We start from the raw sequence: 20466 nt of genomic DNA on the forward strand, positions 1-20466 counted from the left end.
ACATTTCTTCCTCAAAATCTAAAGACCCTTTCGAAGTTAAAGTTGAATTCCTTATCCAACAGAAAAAGAAAGTAATTACATGATAGCTGAAGAAGAACAAGGATGCATTTACTTTTGGTGTACAACAAATGAATGGTGACAGCAGAGAATGAGGGTGATCATGTCGTGGTGTCAGTGCCATTACCATAACATTCCCCGGGAATGCTGCAGTGTCTCCTGCCTCACCACTTAATTTTCACAAAACTGGGAATGAAGGAATGAGAATAAGAGGATGAGAAGCAAAAGTGCTTGTGGAACTGCGGGAAGAATCTCCAGGTTAAAATAGTAGTTAAAAAGAGCAACATACACTACTGGATTTAAACCTGGAAAATGAAGCCGGATCTCGAAATCAGAATATAAAGCAATTCAAACAGACACTGAGTTTCTCGATGAGCAACACAATACTTGCGAGAAATAACGAGCTTTCAATACAATGAGCAGGCACCAGTGTGATGGGAGGTGCTTTCACCAGCTAAGCAACGGCGCCACGTTAAAAGCCAGATTTGTCGTCCATATGTGCAATGTCTGAACCACTTGATCACAGGAATTCGAAAACGCGTTTTATGTATTAGCGTTGCTCAGTATGAATGGCAATCAAACTCTGCTTGTGCAAAAGCAGACATTTCAATGCTGAGCATGCCCAACTGAAAAGGCACATAAAAAGACAGTATCCTTTTGCATTGGCATCCAACCGATATTTTCATCTGTTTAAACTGACAGAATAAACAGCATGTGCTCATCTCCTCTCGCGTCCCATTAACCACGTTAATACACACGCAGGGATGTTCAAACCAAGATGAACAAGCTCATTGTTGTGAATTGACAGCAGTGGTGTGTGAGTCATTGCGAACAGTGAGAAATAAATGCTGAACCAATAGCACTGACACTGGGCCTTGCACCATCAGCTCCACACTCACATCTTGTGTCATGTCTCCTCGGCATCAGTGCATTTGACTTTAATTATTCTACACTGCAACTCACCTCAAGTTATTCCCGTCCGCTTGCAGTGTCGAATTAGTACATGCAATTATGAGAAATGCATTTCTGGGACACAGTTGTCTTTCAATGAGATAAGATTCACTGCCCATCCCTAATTATCCCAAAGATGTAGGGGACGAGTTACTTTTGTCAACTCCTCAAAGACGCCACTCCTGACGCCACTCTGTCAATGTAACTCACTGAGGGAAGAGCAAACTGACGCCACTCAGTCAGTGTTACTCACCCAGGGAAGGACAGACTGACCCCACAATCTCAGTGTAACTCAGCAGACTGATTCCACACTGTCAATATAAGTCATTCTCTGAAGAGCAGTCTGACCCCACTCTATAAATGTAATTCCCTGAGGGAAGAGCAGACTGATCCCATTCCGTCTATGGCACTCACCCAATGAATGAACACTAACCCCACTCTACCAATGTAACTCGCCAGGGAAGAGCAGACGGAAGCCAGACTGTCAACAGAAATTATCGAGGGAAGATAATACTGACCCCGCTCTTTCTATTTCACTCAGGCAGGGAAGAGCAGACTGTCACCACTCTGTGAAAGAAATTCGCCCAGGGAAAGGCAGACTGACCCTACTGTATCTGCGTGACTGAAACAGGTAAGAGCAACTAACCCAACTCTGTCAACGTATCTCCCTCAGGGAAGAAGACCCTGACCCCTCTCTGTCCATGTAGCTCACCCAGGAAACAGCAGACTTACCCCACACTGTCTATTTAAGTTCACAAAAATCCTCTGAAGTACGTCCTATCCAGACACTCCTATTACAGAAACATCACTGTCTCTGTAACCGTGTGATTTCAATGGCGATTCCAAATAACCTGCAAATGTTTGGAATGTGGCTGCAAACCAGAGCAACCACACAGAAATTGGGCGAATGTGCAAACTTCCATCAGGCTGTCATCTAAGCCTGGAATGGAAACCAAACCCGACAGCAGTAGTGATTATAAAATGGCAGAACAGAAACCTAGCAAAAAGAATTGCGTCCCTGTGTGTTGCAACGATTCTGAGTATTAATTCAGCCCCCCTTACTGTAGTTAATTTCCATTTTCATCACTGCCAACCTTCTTCAAAGCAAAGCACGCACTTGCTTTTTTCAGACTTCCTATATCCCGCTATCATCCCGCTTTTTACCGAATCAGATTTCTGACTTTACAAACTACGTCATAACAGGTTGACAACTGCAGAATGAGCTTTGTTCCGTTCTCCACTGATGTTGATGGTAGTAATACGGCATATTCGAGTAGGACTTGAGGCACTTGCGGGTGGTGTATTCGCGGCATTTTGGCATCTTTTTTCATTTTCGGTCTACTATTTCGAGTTCATTGCGCAGACTTCTGAAGAAGACTTTTTGGAGTCGAAATGGTAACTGTGTTTTCTCTCGAAAGACAGACGTAGCTTTATTTCTGTTCTCTTATAAACTTATCTTCTTCTGATCTTTGCAAATGAAGTAGGGCGCATTACTATTGCTCGGTTTGAGTTTTAAAATCAAGAGAAACATGAAGGAGAGAATATCAAAGAACACAAAGTTCTGAGTTGTTAACATAATTTTTCCAGCAATGGTGGACATGAAGGTCAAATTAAGATAACGGTTCAAGAACACCGTTAGTCTGTGGAAGTGGTATGTGACTTTAGTTCCAAATATATGTTTCCGTTCTTCCAGTACATCTTTATGACTCCCAGAAAACATTGATTGTTTTCTGTATTCACTTTGTTTCGCGACATCTGTCTTCTGGTCGACCAGGGACAACTTGAATTTGCGTCTGCATTGAATAAGATTTCGCTCTTTCTTTCGAGAAGCAAACCTGTGCATTATGTACCACTTACCATGCTGATGGCTAAGAAGTTCAAAATGAATTACGGTTTACGGATCGTGAGCAAGAATGAAGTGATCCACTTGCGAACAGATGTCACCACGCCCTATTCCTACATCGGGCCTGAACGGTCTATTGGCAGAATCTGCAGACAGGAAATGTCGAAGTGACTAGTCCTTTTTTCAGTTTGATTTGATACCAATGGTAGTGCTGTTCTGGTGCAGAAATGTGTCAACATCTCTGACGTTAGAGTCAATATTTAAGTCACATCTACTCCATGGAGTGTCTTCTCATATCTGAACATGCTGACACGAAAACATCTAGCTCCGATAGCAAAACTTTTTTTCATTAAACTGGGAGTATGTTTAACTAAGCAATTCAGACAGCCATGATGAATAATTGGCATTTGGTTCTTCAAGCTGACCTCTCCACACCAACTGCTCCAACGAAGGCCGTGGATAAGTTCCCCATCGATTATTTTGGTCAATTTTAGCCTCACCAACAACCAATTATTCTGAACAATGCTACACCACAAACAGAGGGCGAAGTCTGATTTTCATCGTTAATTTTCAATTTCAGTTCTTAATGCACAGTTTCTTACGAATGTGGACAGCAGAAGACCGTTAACATCCCATTTCTAATATTTCCAGAAAATTCTACTCCGCTGATATCGCCTTGCCTTTTCACATCGCAAGCCAGGAACCTGAATCAGTCGAGTTGCTTTCCACACATGGAATTGCTTTTTTCTAATTCATTGACTGCTGATATAATAGATTATTGGCCTTGAGAGTCAGCTGTAAATTAGGTTGAACTTTCTCAGCTTGACTTTCAACTGATCCTGAAAAAGATGTCATCACCTGCAGGTAAATGTATTGCATTTCTTCTTGTTTTGCTGAATTCCACCCCCCGAACATCCAAATTTCATGATAGTTCGACAAATGTGTTGACACTGATTCGTGTTGGAAGTTGGTGGCTTTTTGTGTCTCGACACATAATTTATTCAATTAGATGACTGGGTCAGTCTTGAAATTACTTCGGATTCTTCACAGTTGAAAATTTACTTTCGATTGAATGCGAAGCTCAAGCTCCACGAAATTCAAATTCTGCAAATGAATTAATGACTTTTAAAAGATTCTACGCTGTGAACAGGATTCGAACCTGCGCAGGGAGACCCCATTGGATTTCAAGTCCAACGCCTTAACCTCTCGGCCATCACAGCGGCGGCAAGTTTGTCAATTTTCATAGTAAAATAACTGAATTCATTTGTTGGAAGAACAAATTGTCAAGACCCAAAGATTTCGCCAAATCCTTTGCAGATGCCCAGACGAACGGTACCTTCGCAGATTGACAGGCTTTCACCGCAAACTAGATTCTGACACAGCTGAAGTTATGGGAATGATTCTTCGTAGAATTATAGAGTCACGGATGTACACCACACGAAGAGAGGATCATTGTCTCACTGCGTCCGATCGATTTTGACTCAATTGCTCATCATCTGGTGCCAAATTAGATATGCTGTTGTGTTTTAATATTCATCGAAATATGATATTAGAAATATTGATGCTAAGTCCATAAACACTAGCTACATTCGTAAAAACAGTATCGGAATTAGAAAGAATGCAGAACCAATTTACATGAATGGATCCAGCAACTAATCCATAAGTTCTGACATCAGGTAATGAATTTGTGAGCGCAAAAGGGGAAGATTAACCAAAGATTTGGAACTTGAAATCGTCTTGACGGAATTATTTGCAAAGTTTTTGCGGTTGTTCTAGAGTCATCAAGTCCTTGAACAATACAACACGGAAAGTGGTCCTTCTTTCCAACTTGACCATGGTGGACAGTTATCCTAAATTAATAGGTCCCATTTGCCAACATTTGGCCCACATCCCTCAAAACCTTGTTACTCTATATCCATCCAGATGCTATTAAATGTTACAGTTGTACCAGTCTACAACAATTTCTCTGGCAGCTCATTCTGGACACGACTGAAAAAGTTGCCCCTGACGTCCCTTTTAAATCCTTACCCTCTAAATGTAAACCGATGTTTTCGAAATTTTGACTTCCTCACCAGCCGGAAGACACCGTGACGAGTCAACCTATCCATGTCCCTCATGATCTAATAAATAGCAACGATTTGACTTTATCATACTTGTCAGGAGGGAAATGTGTGGAGATTATTTGTCGAAGGTTTGAAGTAGAAAGTCTGATGTACAGATGTTTAGAAATGCATCTTGGAGAAGTTTTTAATAAGTCATTACAGTCTAGTAGCCGTTGTAGAAGTCTGTTGTGAAAGCTGCAGAAGGATTTCAGGGCACGAGAACGAAGCATTATTTCCAATGTATGGTGGCTCAGTTCGACCGCACTTGGACGACAGTATGAGGAATTACAATCCTCAATTTAGGAAAGATACTAATGCCATCTGTGGAATACCACGAATGGTGTTTCGCCTTGATATCATGGATGAACGTTAGTCCTCTGAATTTTAATTGGGCAAATCCGGCCTTTTTTTAACAGTTTCAAAACAAGAGAGGTAATCTCATTGAGAGTTGCAAAATATTTGAAGAGATAAACAGGGTGGTGCAATTAAATTTTGTTCCCTCATTGGTGAATCTAGAAGCAGGAGAGGAGAATTTTAAAATGAAGCATTGTGATTTATGACCAGGATGAGAACTATTGATTTTTGTCTTAGCCTTGAGAAGTCTCACTAATCAGCGCTACAGTGAGCCTTTTATATTTGGTCTTTGAATGCATCACTATCAGCCTGACCCGCCGACACTTACTGCATCACTATAGACCTGCCCCTCACACTTACCGCCTTAATATCAGCGTGAACCCCTCAAACTTACTACATCACTATCCATCTGGCGCCCTCACATTTACTGCGCCACTTTCACTTCGAGACCATCATTTTGACTGCGTCACTATCAGCCTGACTGCCAAGCACTGACTTTGTCACTATCAGTCACACCCTTACACTTCCGATGTTACTATCACCCTGACTCCTTACACTTACTGTGTCACTATCAGCCTGACTCCATCACACTTATTATGTATGTATCAGACTGACGCCTCACACTTACGGTGTCACTACAACACTGCCTCCTCAAACTAACTATGTCACGATCATCTTGACCCTCTCTCATTTACTGCCTCACAATCACAGTGACCACCTCACACCTTCTGCTTCACTATGAGCTTCAACACTCACACGTACAGCATCACTACCAGCCTGACTCACTCACACTTATCACCTGACAAGCAGAATTACTCTCTCAAATTTATTTCATCATTATTAGGCTGAGGCACTCTCACTGACAGCGTCACTAACAGCCTGACACCCTCATGCTTACTGCTTTGGTATCTCCCTGATCCCCTCAGAATTACTGCGTCACAATCACTCTGACCCCCTCATACTTGATGCGTCACTATACCTCTGGCACCCTCATACTTCCTGCATCACTCACACCCTGACACATGCGCACCTACTGCATCCCTATCAGCCAAACCCCACTCACTCACGGCGTCACTCTCTCTCTAACCTGCTCACACTTCATGCGTCACCATCACCTTGATACCCTCTCACTTAGTGCATCAATATCAGCCTGACCCCCTCACGCTTACTGCATCACTCCCAGCCTGATCCCTTCAAATGTACTGTGTCACTATCAGACTGACCCACTCATACTTACAGCATCACTATCACCTTGAGCCCCCAAACTTAGTGCGTCCAGATCACCCTGAACCTTTCACTCTTCTCGCGTCACCTTCAGCCAGACCCTGCACACTATCACTCTCACCTCCTCATACTTGCTGCATCACTATAACTCTATCCCACTCACACCGTGTGTGTGTCACTATCACCCTGACAACTCATACTCACTGCACCACTATTATCCTGACTCCATCACAATTAATATATCATTATCAGCCTGACCCCTTACACTAACTGTGTCACTATCAACCTGTCCCCTCACATTTCCTGTGTCACTTTCAATCTGACACCCTCAATGTGTCTGTGTCACTTTCACCCTGAACACGTCACACTTACTGCATGGGTGTCTACCTGAAACCTCGCACATGTTGTGACACTATCATCCTGAGCGGCTCACACTTACTGCGTCACTAGCACACCAACACTCTCACCTTCACTGCATCACTATTCGCCTGACCCACTCACACGTTTTGCGTCACTACTACCCTGACCTCCTCACAATTGCTGTGTCGCTATCAGCCTGAGCCCCTCACTATTACGCTGACCAAGCTCACAATTACAGCATCACTATCAAACTCACCACCTCACACTTCCTCTGTCATTATCACCCTGACCCTCTCACACGCAATGCGTCACTGTCACACTGAGACACTCACATTCTCTGCGTCGTTATCAGCCAGACCCGCCGGCACACAGCGTCACTATCAACCTAGCCCCTCACACTTGCATGCCTCAATATCAGCGTGAACCCCTCACACTTACTGCGTCACTGTCCATCTGCCTTCCTCACACTTACTGCACCAGTTCCACCTTGACATCCTCATTTTTACTGCGTCACTATCAGCCTGACAGCCCCACAAATATTGCGTCACTATCAGTTACGCCCTCGCAATTCCTATGTTAATATCACCCTCACTCCTAAAACCTACTGCGTCACTATCAGCCTGCCTCCATCACACTTTTTGCGTCAGTATCAGACTGACGCCTCACGTTTACCATGTTACTAAAACTCTGCCCCATCACACTGACTGCGTCACTATCAGCCTGACTCCTCAGACGTACTGCGTCACTATCACTCTGAACCACTCACACTTTTTGTATCAGTTTCAGTCTGACGCCTTGCACTTACTGTGTAACTAAAACTCTCTCCCCTCACACTGACTGTGTCACTATCAGCTTGACCCCTTCACACTTACTGCGTCAATATCAGTCTGACCCCTCAGACTTACTGCGTCACTCTCACTCTGATCCTCTCTCATTTACTGCGTCACTTTCACCCTGACCTCCTCACATTTACTGCGTCACTTTCACCCTGACCTCCTCACATTTACTGCGTCACTATCACCTTGACCCACTCACACAGTCTTTGCCATTTTCACCTTGTCGGCCTTATTTTTACTGCGTCACCATCAGCCTAACCACCACACACTTATTGCGTCACTTTCAGTCACGCCCTCACACTTCCCATGTTACTATCACCCTGAATCCTTACTCTTATTGTGTCACTATCTGTCTGACTCCTCACACTTACTGTATCACTATCAGCCTGACTCAATCACATTTATTGTGTCAGTATCAGACTGACGCCTCACACTTATCTTGTCACTAAAACACTGCCCCGTCACATTGACTGTGTCACTATCAGCCTGACCCATTCACACTTACTGCTTCACTATCGCAATGCCCCTCTCTCACTTACGACGTCATTTACACCCTGACACCCCACACTTGCTGTGGCACTATCACACTGAGGGCCTTACACTTACACTTACTACGTTACTATCACACTGGTATCTCACACCCACTGTGTCACTATCATCCTGAGCCGCTTACACCTATTGCGTCACTATCATTTTGACCCCAACTGCGTCAGTCTGATACTGACACAATAAATGTGATGGAGTCAGGCTGATAGTGACACAGTACGTGTGAGGGGTCAGACTGCATCAATATCAGCCTGACCATCTCACACATACTGCGCCACTTCCAGGCTGATTCCCTCACATATACTGCGTCACTATAAGACTTACCCACTCATGCTTACTGCGTCACTATCACCCTGACTCGCCACTCTTGCTGCATCAAGATCATTGTGCCCCCATACAGTTACAGCGTAACTATCATCCTGACAATGTCATACATACTTCGTCAAGATCAGACTGATCCCCTTAAACTTAATGCGTCAGTATCAGCTTCAACACTCACATTTACTGCGTCACTTCTAGCACTACCCCTGCACTCTTACTGCAACCTTATCCACCTTACCCCGTCGCATTTACTTCATCACTATCAGCCTGAGACACTCACACTTACAGCTTTACGACAACCTGGCCCTGTGAGTGCATTTACATCACTGTCACCCTGACCCCTTGCCCATACTGCGTCACTATAAGCCTGACCCCTCAAATGTTCTGCGTCACTATACACTGACATCTCACACTCACTGCGTCACTGTCACCCTGACCCCATCACACTTGCCATTTCACCATCACAATGACACATTCACACAGTCTGTTTCACTGTCATCCTGACACCTCACACTCACTGGATCACTACCATCCTCCCCCTCATACTGACCTGTCACTGTCATCCAGAGCCGCTCACACTTATTGCGTTCCTATCACTCTGCTCCCAACACACTTACTGCGTCACTATCAGCCTGACACTCGCACACTTCCTGCATCACTATCAGCCTGACCCCTCACAATTTCACCGTGTCTATCAGTCTGACTCCTCACATTTCCTGCATCACTGCCACCCTGTCACTTAACACTTACTGGCCAGTATTAGCCTGACGCCCTCAACATACTGCATCAATATCAGCCTGAACACTCACACTTACTCCGTCACCATCACGCTGACCCCCTCATACTCACTGCGTCACTATCACCCTGTCCCCTCACAATTCCTGCATTAGGATCACTCTGACTCACGGACACTTACTGCATCACTATCAGCCTGACCCCGCAGAAATACTGTGACACTGTCAGCCTGACCCCACCACATTTACTGCTTCACTATCAGACTGACCCCTCACACTTACCGCATCACTAACAGCCTGACACTTCACACTTACTGCGTCACTATTCCCCTAACACCTCACTTTTATTGGCCACTATCAGCCTGATGCTCACAACTTACTGTGTCACTGCCAGCCTGAACGCACACACTTACTCCCTCACTATCACCCTGACTGTCTCACACTCACTGCGACAGTCTCTGCCTGACCCCTGCACACTTACTGCGTCACTATCACCCTGTCCTCTCCCACGTTATGCGTCAGGATCAGCCTGACATAGTAACACTTACTGCATCCCTATCAGCCTGATCTCTCTCCAATTACTGTGTCACTATCAAACTGACCACTCACTCTTACTGCGTCACTCTCACACTGACCCCTCACACGAAGTGCTTCACTGTCACCCTGACCACCTCACACTTATTGCGTCACTATCGGTCTGATCCCTCAGACTTACTGCATCACAATCACTCTGACCCCCCCAAACTGCGTACATATCGGCCTGATCCACTCACATAGTCTGCATCACTACCACGCTGACACCTCACCCTCATTGTGTCACTATCATCCTCACTCCATCACACTTATTCAGTCACTGTCAGCCTGATCCCCTGTCATGGAAAATTATCATTTCTTGTGAAATCAGTTTGAAACAAAGAAGTATGGACCTAACTTTGCAAAAAGACCGAAAAAATGTAAAGTTCAACCTAATTTTCAGCTGACTCTCAAGGCCAATAATCTATTATATCTGCAGTCCATGAATTAGAAAAAGCAACTCCATGTGTGGAAAGGAACTCGACTGATCCAGGTTCCTGGCTTGAGGTGTGATAAGGCAAGGCGATATATAGTATAAAGGGAATATGTAAAAACCGTCAGGCGTCCATTTTATGAGGCGGGTCCACTCTGCAAATTTCAAAATTAAACTTTTCCTTTGCTCTTGGTAGCATTTGAGTCGAATCGATTGAAATCCCACGGCAGTAAACTTGGGGGCTCGCCTGGGACCCTGCGACTGGGTAAGATTTTGAAGATTCCCAGGAGGTGTACGCGCCACTGCCTTGAAGGTCTTTCACTCCATCTCGAGCACTGAATTGGCCCCTTTGCATGAGAAAACTGGGGATAAGTGGATCGCTCCAGAGTCGTGTTCCGAATCGAATAGGGTCGGGGTAAGAGTTGTGGCTAAAGTAATCCGACATGGAGACTCGTTCGAAGAGAATAAATGAACCAGGAAGCGGGACCAGTGAACTCTCACGCGATATTCGAGTAAAACTCAAGTGAAAGGATTGCCGTCTCGAGAGAGTTTAAGAGACAGCAAGATTAACGTCGGTATAGACTTGAAGCCACCATGTGCCACGTTGGAGTCGCCAAAGCTGTACCGGTTACGTGGGTTCTTGGTTTGTGAAAACCAAGGCAATGAGGCGGTCACAACCAATGAGAGGGGACCTCGGCAGGTAAAAACAAGTTATATTGGCAAAGAGAAGATTATGGTATCGTGAGAGAGAGAGACAGACAGACAGACAGACAGACAGAGATGTTCACTTTTCCAATATCCATGAAAATCGGCTCCAACAAGAGCGAACAAAAAGAGGGTCGACAGACAACTCGGAATGGTCAAGAAAAAATACAATATATGATAAATAATTATGGCCCAGTTTCTATAAAGCAGTTAAAAATGTAAATCAAGGAACGTGGTTTTCTGGAGGAAGGAAGTTTTAGTAACATGCAGTTGCAAATGCTGAGGTCACCGTTGGAGGAGAGAGAGAGAAGGAGAAACGGAAGGGTAAAATAGAACCTGTGAATTGGAGTGCTTATAACATGTTGAAGGCTGAGCCTGATTTCAGGGAAAGAAAATCTCGAATAAAGGATAGATCAAGTACACGTACAAACACCAACGCACATGCACACACACACGGAAAACAACCTAATGAAGTTGTACAGTGTCTTAAGACTGGATCAGATCCAAGTCAACGGTCGCCGCCTCCGGGTCTTCTGAATCACCAATAGCATATCGTACCCACAATCAATTGAAGCAAGAATCCCTAAAGAAGTTGAGACAATGTCCCAGTACCTTAAGCGCCTCACGAAAGTCGATAACGTCTATTGTGGACTGATACCACCCAAGGACATAGCGACGGCAGACATCACACCATATGAGGCAGACCTGAGGAGCAGCTTCATCAATAGAATGAAGTACGAAACAACAAAATAGGTAAAATATACGGGTATTACCGGGGACACGGCAAAGCTGAATTAGATAGAACAATACGTGGTACATGCTGAAAAATTGCTGGCTCAAGAGAACCATAACCGGAAATTAAAGATGCAACAGCAATCACATAAACCTCAGCTTATTATGATGCAAATGGTCGTTCAGCCATTGGAGGGAGGAACTGCGGGAAAAGAGAGAGGCAAAGGTGGAGTTCGCAAAAGAGGAAGGGATCGCGGAAGTGTGCTTGCAGAGATAGATCTGGCTAGTGCTTTGTTTGAGGAGCAATGGACCACTAGTCGAGACAGTGCCCGCACAGACAGCCTCAATCGGTCCTGGAGGCTGGACAGCATAGTGACTGACAGGGGACGACTGAGGTTGAGGTGGGCAGGCCACAAGGTACAGGTAAGCCTCTTTCCTTTATATTTGGCTATGAAGAATCCCTTATGCTAATCACTTCTACTAACCTAACGGGCACTGAGATGTATCCCAACTCTATATTGAATATTGAGATTGCGGAGTGTGGACAATATATTCAATAAACCAATGATGCGTATATGTCGATGCCTACCTCTATGTTATATGTGGAAGGTACACCAGTTACCTTTTTGGTAGATACATGGCCAGCACATTCACTCCTCAAATCAAGACAGTTCAGAGAGTTGACGCCAATAAAGATGAGTGGAATGTTCCTGAACTCAATGGAGGCATCAGGCTTCGTGATATGAGAGCGTTTTACCGCACCCATATTGTGTGAAATCAGTAATGTGTATACATTCTAATTCTCAATTTTGTTAGCGGAATTCTGTACTTTACATTTGATGGCTCGGGATCTCATAGTGAGACTGGAGTTGTATTTGCTCAGTACTCCGACGGGCTTGCAGGTAATTCAAAGGGAAGATTCACAAGTGTAAACTGTAAAATACAACCCACGACCCCTTGTGTATGTCTATGAGTGGCGATTAAGCCGGAGAGCAATGAGTTCAATAAGCAATTCACTCGCCCTGGAAGCAGGTAACCATGTTAATCATATCAACATCGATTTTTTTTTTTTGCGGGAATATGCTGCACTGCACAGCACACATACACCAGGATGGTCCTGAGCACCCATAAGAGAAGTATTGGTTCAGGAGATTGGTTAAACCAGGTCAGTTGTTATTGTGCGAATTTTATTGAAGGGATGACAGATGTGGAGTTAGTGTGAACTTATGTAAAGTACCTGTGACGGCAAGTAAATTCTATATTTTTGATGTGGAAGGCTGCGCTCCTCGCGTGTCACTGGCGAAGGTATCCAGTGACTGATGGCAGGATTTGGGGCCATGGGTACTAAAGGCATAAAGAACGAAATGCTGAGTGTTCTGGGACGATGTGGGTATGTGATTCAATGCAGATGTGCGGACATATAGGAAGAAATTAATTTATCTAACTCAGGCAATAGAACAGTCGAGGTAACCCCCGCGAGCCCTGAAGAGCCTCGAAGGCTGGCCTGGCGTTTCCCTAACATAAACTTCTCAGACCCAAGATGAATAACGGTCCCTACTGAATTATGGGTAAAAGGCAAACATGATGTGGGGCTTATACGAGGTTGTGAACCAATACGAGTAACCACGAAGTCGGAGTATCGTCCTTGCAGTGCACAATGCCAGTTAAAACCCGAGGTCATAGAAGTAGTTACTCTAGTTTTTCAATCCTTCCCAAAGGCTAGAAGATAATCCCCTGTGTAAACTCACTTGTGAGAACTCCCATTTTTCTGATCAAAAAGGCAACAAAAATTCCAAGTGAACCGGAGGAATGCAGGTTTGTTCAAGACCTGCAGGCAGTCAATAACAGTGTTGTCCCACGCGCATCAAATGTTCCCAAACCCTATACTGTATTAGTTCCATTTCCACCGGACAGTAAAAGGTTCCATACTGTGGATTTAGCAAATACATTCTTTAGTGTGACGGTGCATCCAGATAGTCAATTCTGGTTCGCTTTTTAATTCAAAGGGAAATCTTATGAGTTCACATGACTTTGTCAATGTAACTGTGAGTGACCCACTATATATAATGAGGCTATACGCAGGAGACTGGAGACTCTTGTTTTAACCCCTGGATCTGCGCTTCTGCAATCTGTAGACGATTGCTGAATAGTAGCACCGACAGAGGAACAATGTGAGAAGGATTCCCTTGCATTACACGAGGGAAGGGCACAAAGTCAGTCTCGCAAAGCTTCTATTTATGCAACAACAGGTGAAGTTCTTCAGTCACTTAATATCTGAACAAGGGAAGGCCATTTGTCAAGACAGAGTGCAAGTCATTCAGCAAATTCCAAGGCCTCACATGAAGAAACAATTGCTATCCTTTTTGGGCATACGCTCCGACTGAAGAACTTTTATCCCACATTACACAAATCTTGAGGCGCCCTGAAGTGACATGGCCCATGAAAAGGGGAGCAGAACCATGGTCCGTTGCAATGGATCCCAGCGGACGAGTTGAATTGAAAAAGACGTTTCAAAGTACACCGACACTGGGGATTCCGAATCCAAACAAGCCTTCTGTCAAACGGCAGATGAGAAACATGGCTGCATGACATCTGTGTTGTTGCAGGATCATGGGGGAAAATTCAGGCTGGCAGCTTATTTTTCGGCTAAGCTAGACCTCGCAGCGGCAGGATTGCATATCAGATTGCCTGTGAGCTGTGGTTGCAGTGTCCAGGGATATAATCGGCTATGGCGACTTAACCAAACTGATCACACATGCAGTATCCTTACTGCTTTCCGAGCAAAAGACAGTACATACGTCGGCAGCGCGTTGACTCAGATACAATACTGTGTTATTGGAGAAGCCTAACATTGCAATAAAACGATGTAACGTCCTTAATGCTGCTAATCCTCTCACTAGAGAAGGAGACGGAGACCCACATGATTGTATCGCTGTAATTAATGAAATGTGCTGCCTAGACAAGACTTGCAGAATTCACCAATTCAGAATCTAAATATGGCGTTTTTTTGTGTGGATGGGACAGCATTCAGGTGCAAGGAGATAGGTCAGAATTTTATTGGGCATGCTCTAGTAACTACCCATGAGGTATTCAAAGCGGGATCACTCGCTTCTCAACTGTCAGCGCAAGCAGCGGAGCTGATCGCCTTGACTGAGGCATGCAAATTGGCTAAGGGAAACACATTGAATATTTAACCGATAGCAGATACGGATTCGGAGTTACACATGATGTTGGAATCCTGTGGAAATACAGGGACTTCTTGACCTTCACCGGAAAGCCCATCACACACCCGTGATCAGATTTCTGATCTCTTGGAAGTGGTCGTATTGCCTAAATCAATCGCGGTGTGTAAATATGATGCCTACACGAAAAATAATGATTCAGTTTCTCAAGGAAATGCAAGGGCAGACTCAGTGGCAAAGACGGCAGCCCAGCAGCCGTTAAATGATCAGTTTGACATGGGAATGACAAAAATCCTTTCCCAAATAGCAGACGTACGGGAGTCACAGTCGATGTCCAGGCTGGAAGACACGTTTGAGTGGGAAAAAGCAGAGTGCAGTTTGAGGTAAGGGGTATGGTTTGGCCCCAATGCTAAACCTTTTCTACCACGACCATTATTAAATTCTATGCCAAACTGACACACGGTAAGGAACATGTGTCAAAAGAAAGGAGATATGACAGGATTTCAGCACAGTGGTACATTGAGGGATTTACTCATTACTTCCAGAAATATTGTGAACGACGTCTTATCTGTGCCACAATAATGTGGGGAAGGGAATACAGATGAGTTATGTAGCATTTCCGAAATCCCAAAAACAATTTGAACATTTATAACTGGATTTAAGCGAACTAACACCCTGCAAAGGAAAAAGGTATTGTCTGGTAATAGTTGATATGTTTTCAAAATGGGTGCAAGCGTTTCCTACGGCAAAAAAAGATTGCCAGTGCCATTACCAAAGTCTTCCTAACTGAAATAATTCCGAGTTGGAGCATCCCTGAGAGGCTTAGTAGTCCCAAGGTTTGTGAAGGTTTATAGCTCCGGTCGAGGTTTAGGGTGTAGGTTTGCTCGCTGAGCTGTACGTTTGTTATCCAGACGTTTCATTACCTGGCTAGGTAACATCATCAGTGGCGACCTCCAAGTGAAGCGAATATGTTGTCTCCTGGTTTCTATTTATATGTTTGTCCTGGATGGGGTTCCTGGGGTTTGTGGTGATGTCATTTCCTATTCGTTTTCTGAGGGGTTGACAGATGGTAAATCGATCAATGTGTTTGTTTATGGCGTTGTGATTGGAGTGTGAGGCATCTCGGAATTCTCTGGTGTGTCTGCATATACAGCAAACCGACAAACACTGACCAAATACGTAACTACACCAGCAACTATTCCAACACGCAAAAAGGAAGCTGTCTCAGAACACTATTCCAACGAAGCACCACACATTTCAACACAGACGAACTTCGGAAAACAGAGGAGAAGCACCTATAAAACGTATTCAAGAAGAACGGATACTTAAAAAATACAGTCCACAGATTCCTCAGGAACAAACCACGACAAGTAGACCTAACACAGCCAGAAACCCTATCGACCTTTCAATACATCACTGAAGTCTCAAACGTGGCAGCCAGACAACTATGACCCCTCGGAATCCCACCAAAATCTCAAACAAAACCAACAAATTTAAAAGACCCAGTGCAACCCATGGATAAAACCAACGTCATATACAAAATTCCATGCAAGGACTGCCACAAACACTGCGTAGGACAAACAGGAAGAAAGTTAGCTACCAGGATACAGAACACCAGCTAGCCACAAAAAGACACGACCCTCTCTCCCTCGTAGCCCTTCGCATGGATGAAACAAAAACACCATTTCGACTGGGACAACACATCTATCCTGGGACAGGCTAAGCAAAGACATGCCAGAGAATTCCTTGAGGCCGAGCACTCCAACCGCAACGCCATAAAAAAAGACATATATATCTAGATAGCATCTATCAACCCCTCAGAAAACAAACAGGAAATGGCATCGCCACAAACCCCATGAACTCCATCCTGGACAAACATATAACTAGAAAGCAGGAGACAACGGTTTCTCTTCACTTGGAGTTCGTCACTGATGATGTTACCTAGAACAAAGATCATAGAATAATACAGCGCAGTACAGGCCCTTTGGCTCTCGATGTTGCACCGATCCAAGCCCACCTAACCTACACTAGCCCCCTAACCTCCATTAGCCAGGTAATGAAACGTCTGGATATCAAATCTACAGCTCAGCGAGCAAACCTACACTCTAGGCTTTGTAGTGACAGTGGGACACCTTTTCTCCAAAATGCCCTACAGTATATTAGTGAGTATTTAAGAAGAAACATGAGATAACACTGTGCCTACCACCAAACGAGCGGTAGGGCAGCGGAAAGAGAAAATGCTACCTTAAAAATAAATTGACAAAATGCTGTGAGGAACTAGGGATGGCATGGACAAAGGCACTTCCAATTGTGCTAATGTGTACGAGATCTAGGAGGAGAGGGAGAGCTAATCTTAGTCCGTTGAGATTTTGTTTGGTAGGCAGCCAAACACAGGAATTGTCCCGAGACGTCAGGGAAGCCAGAAAACAGGCCACTGTGAGGATGAGATGTTGTGTTACTGCATGAAACTCTCTACACTTCTGTCCCAAATACAGAATCAAGCGAAGACAGCACTACCCCAATCAGCAGAAGGGAAGATGTACGATCTATAACCAGGAGCCTGAATAGTGGCAAAAGACTTCAGGAGGGAAAACAGGAAGGCAAGCAGGTGGCGGTGACCGTTTCAAGTACGCTTTACAGCACAGACAACTGTTAAGATCGCCGGTACAGCCACGTGGATACACGCCAGCCATTACAAACTTGCAGCTGGGACTGAGGAGACATCGCACAACACCAAAACCAATTTAGAGCAAGTATTTATGAGAAGACTTAAGCAAATGTGGGCCTGCCCCAAGTTAACACTGTTGACAAGCGCCCTGCTAGGACTATTCATAAGGGCAGGAGCGTCTGGGATGTAGCAGCTGACAGTTATCTTAACTGATAGGACGAAGTGGATCTTTACATGCGACCCATAGCCGTTCAGTAACAAGGACGACTATAAATTCGATAATTAAGATTAATGCAGGGATCCATGCCGCGCCGGTGACTTGCACTTAGTAGTAGCCACCACGGCAAAAGGGGCACCTGACATGGGAAATAGATTTTCTATGAGCAAAGTAAGACTCAGAAGAGCAATGAGGGAGTCTCGTGGTGTGGAATAGAAAGATCCTTCTCCGACATCTGTAGACAGGTGAATATAGTGGTGCAGTCGCCCCACCCCCGCCCTGCGAGATGCAGTGCAGAATGTAGTACAGATGATAGGAGCCCTGGGGCATGGCAACCAATCAAACCAGATCATGGACCTAACCCCAAGCCGGGCAATGGTCATTAATGACACACCCGAACCCCGAAGGGAGACGGCCGAGTCTAGAGAGCGAAGTTAAAGCAGGAGGGGAATTTGCCTGCTGGAGATAAATGGCGTAAATGCGAAGCCCGTAGGTTGGGAGCTGCGAAGGGCCATTGCTAGATGTGAAGGGAACAGAGCACTTGCTTTGTTCATTAGACAAAATGAGAGATTAGATGTTGGCGACACTTGTTAGATATGTTTGCACACAGCCCAGAGGTAGTCTGCCCAGCAAATTACTGAGAGCCTGGCGAGAAATGCCAGCTGTCTGCCTCCGAGGGAGGCGACTAGCCTGACTCTGATAGTGGGGGGGGGGGGGGGCAATTTGGGCAAATCTCGTGTCACCACCCGAACTCCAGGCTAACTACAGCCCCAAGCCTGACACGCTACCGACCACAGCATTCCAGATCGTGGATTGCAGGGGAGAAAAGTGTATATGCACCAATCGGGGGAGACTCCTTTTGGGTATCTCCCAGTGTACCTTGATGCTGTACTTGAACAATGACTCTTGTACAGCAACATACGCAAATGATACACTCAGTCTGTTCTTCCCTGGGTGAGCTACGTTAAGAGAGTGGTGTCAGTCTGCTCCTCCATGGGCGTGTTACTTTCTCAAAGTCGTGACAGTCTGCTCTTCTCTGTCTGAGTTTAACAGCAAGTGTGGTTTCATTACTGTCTTCGCTGGATGATTCACATAGACAGAATGGAATAAGTCTTCTCTTCTCTGAGTGAGTTACTTTGACAGAGTGGAGACAGGCTCGTCTCCCTGCTTGTGTTTCATTGACAGAATCAGACCAGCCTGCTCTTTCCTGGATCAGTGACAGAGTCAGAATGGGTACAGCCTGTTCTTCTCTGAGTGAGTTACGTTGACAGAGTGGCATCAGTCTGCTCTTTCTTGGGTAAATTATACTGACTGAGTCGTGTTAGTCTGCCATTTGCTGGGTGGGTTACATATAAAGTGTTGGGTCAGTCTGCTATTCGCTAGATGACTAACATTGACAGAGTGGCGTCAGTCTACTCTTCCCTGGGTGAGTTACATTAACAGAGTGCAGTCAGGCCATAATTACCTCGTTGAGTTACATTGATCGTGTGATGTCAGACCTCTGTCCCCTGGTTGAGTTACATTGACAGAGTGGAGTCCATCTGCTCTTCCCTGGGTGAGTTACGTGAGCAGTTTGGGGTCGGTCTGCTTTCCGCAATCCAGGAACTCCATCTCTAGCGGTTTCTTGTCAGTATCTCCATACTAAGGATTTGAGGAGTTAACAAAAGTAACTCGTCCCCTACATCTTTGGGATAATTAGGGATGGGCAGTGAATTTTATCTATTGAAAGACAAATGTGTCCCAGAAATGTATTTCTAATAATTGCATGCACTAATTCGACACTGCAAGCGGTCGGGAATAATTTGAGGAGAGGTGCAGGGTAGAATAATTAAAGTCAAATGCTCTGATGCCGAGGAGACATGACACAAGATGTGAGTGTGGAACTGATGGTGCAAGGCTCAGTGTCAGTGCTATTGGTTCAGCATTTATTTCTCACTGTTCGCAATGACTCACACACCATTGCTGTCAATGCTGCCAATGAGCCTGTTCATCTTGGTTTGAAATTCCCTGCGTGTGTATTAACGTGGTTAATGGGACGCGAGAGGAGATGAGCACATCCTCTTTATTCTATCAGTTTAAACAGATGAAACTATCTGTTGGATGCCAAGGCAAGAGAATACTGTCTTTTTCTGTGCCTTTTCAGTAGGGCATGCTCAGCATTGAAATGTCTGCTTTTGCACAAGCAGAGTTTGATTGCCATTCATACTGAGCATCGCTAATACAGAAAACGCGTTTTCGAATTCCTGTGATCAAGTGGTTCAGACATTGCACATATGGACGAGCAATCTGGCTTTTAATGTGGCGCCGTGGCTTAGCTGGTGAAAGCACCTCCCATCACACTGATGCCTGCTCATTGTATTGAAAGCTCGTTATTTCTCGCAAGTATTGTGTTGCTCATCGAGAAACTCCGTGTCCTGTTTGAATTGCTGTATATTTTGATTTCTCGTTCCGGCTTCATTTTCCTGGTTTAAATCCAGTAGTGTATGTTGCTCTATTTAACTACTATTTTAACCTGGAGATTCTTCCCGCAGTTCCACAAGCACTTCTGCTTCTCATTATCTTATTCTCATTCCTTCATTCCCAGTTTTGTGGAAATTAATTGGTGAGGCAGGAGACAGTGCAGCATTC

General features: G+C 44.8%; 1 long non-coding RNA gene and 1 other non-coding gene across 4 annotated transcripts in view; both read right to left on the bottom strand.

Moving 5' to 3' along the window:
* LOC148139494 (uncharacterized) overlaps positions 1 to 20466 on the bottom strand; it is a 1679690-nt gene that overhangs the window by 1550941 nt on the left and 108283 nt on the right. The gene's annotated exons all lie outside the window — the stretch shown is intronic.
* trnas-uga (transfer RNA serine (anticodon UGA)) lies at positions 3990 to 4071 on the bottom strand. The gene has a single exon. It is a non-coding gene; the product is annotated as a tRNA-Ser (tRNA).

The sequence above is a fragment of the Chiloscyllium plagiosum genome, unplaced genomic scaffold (genome assembly GCF_037043375.1).
Source record: "Chiloscyllium plagiosum isolate Xiang-an unplaced genomic scaffold, Cpla_swu_hap1 HiC_scaffold_38, whole genome shotgun sequence".
Lineage (NCBI taxonomy): Eukaryota > Metazoa > Chordata > Chondrichthyes > Orectolobiformes > Hemiscylliidae > Chiloscyllium > Chiloscyllium plagiosum.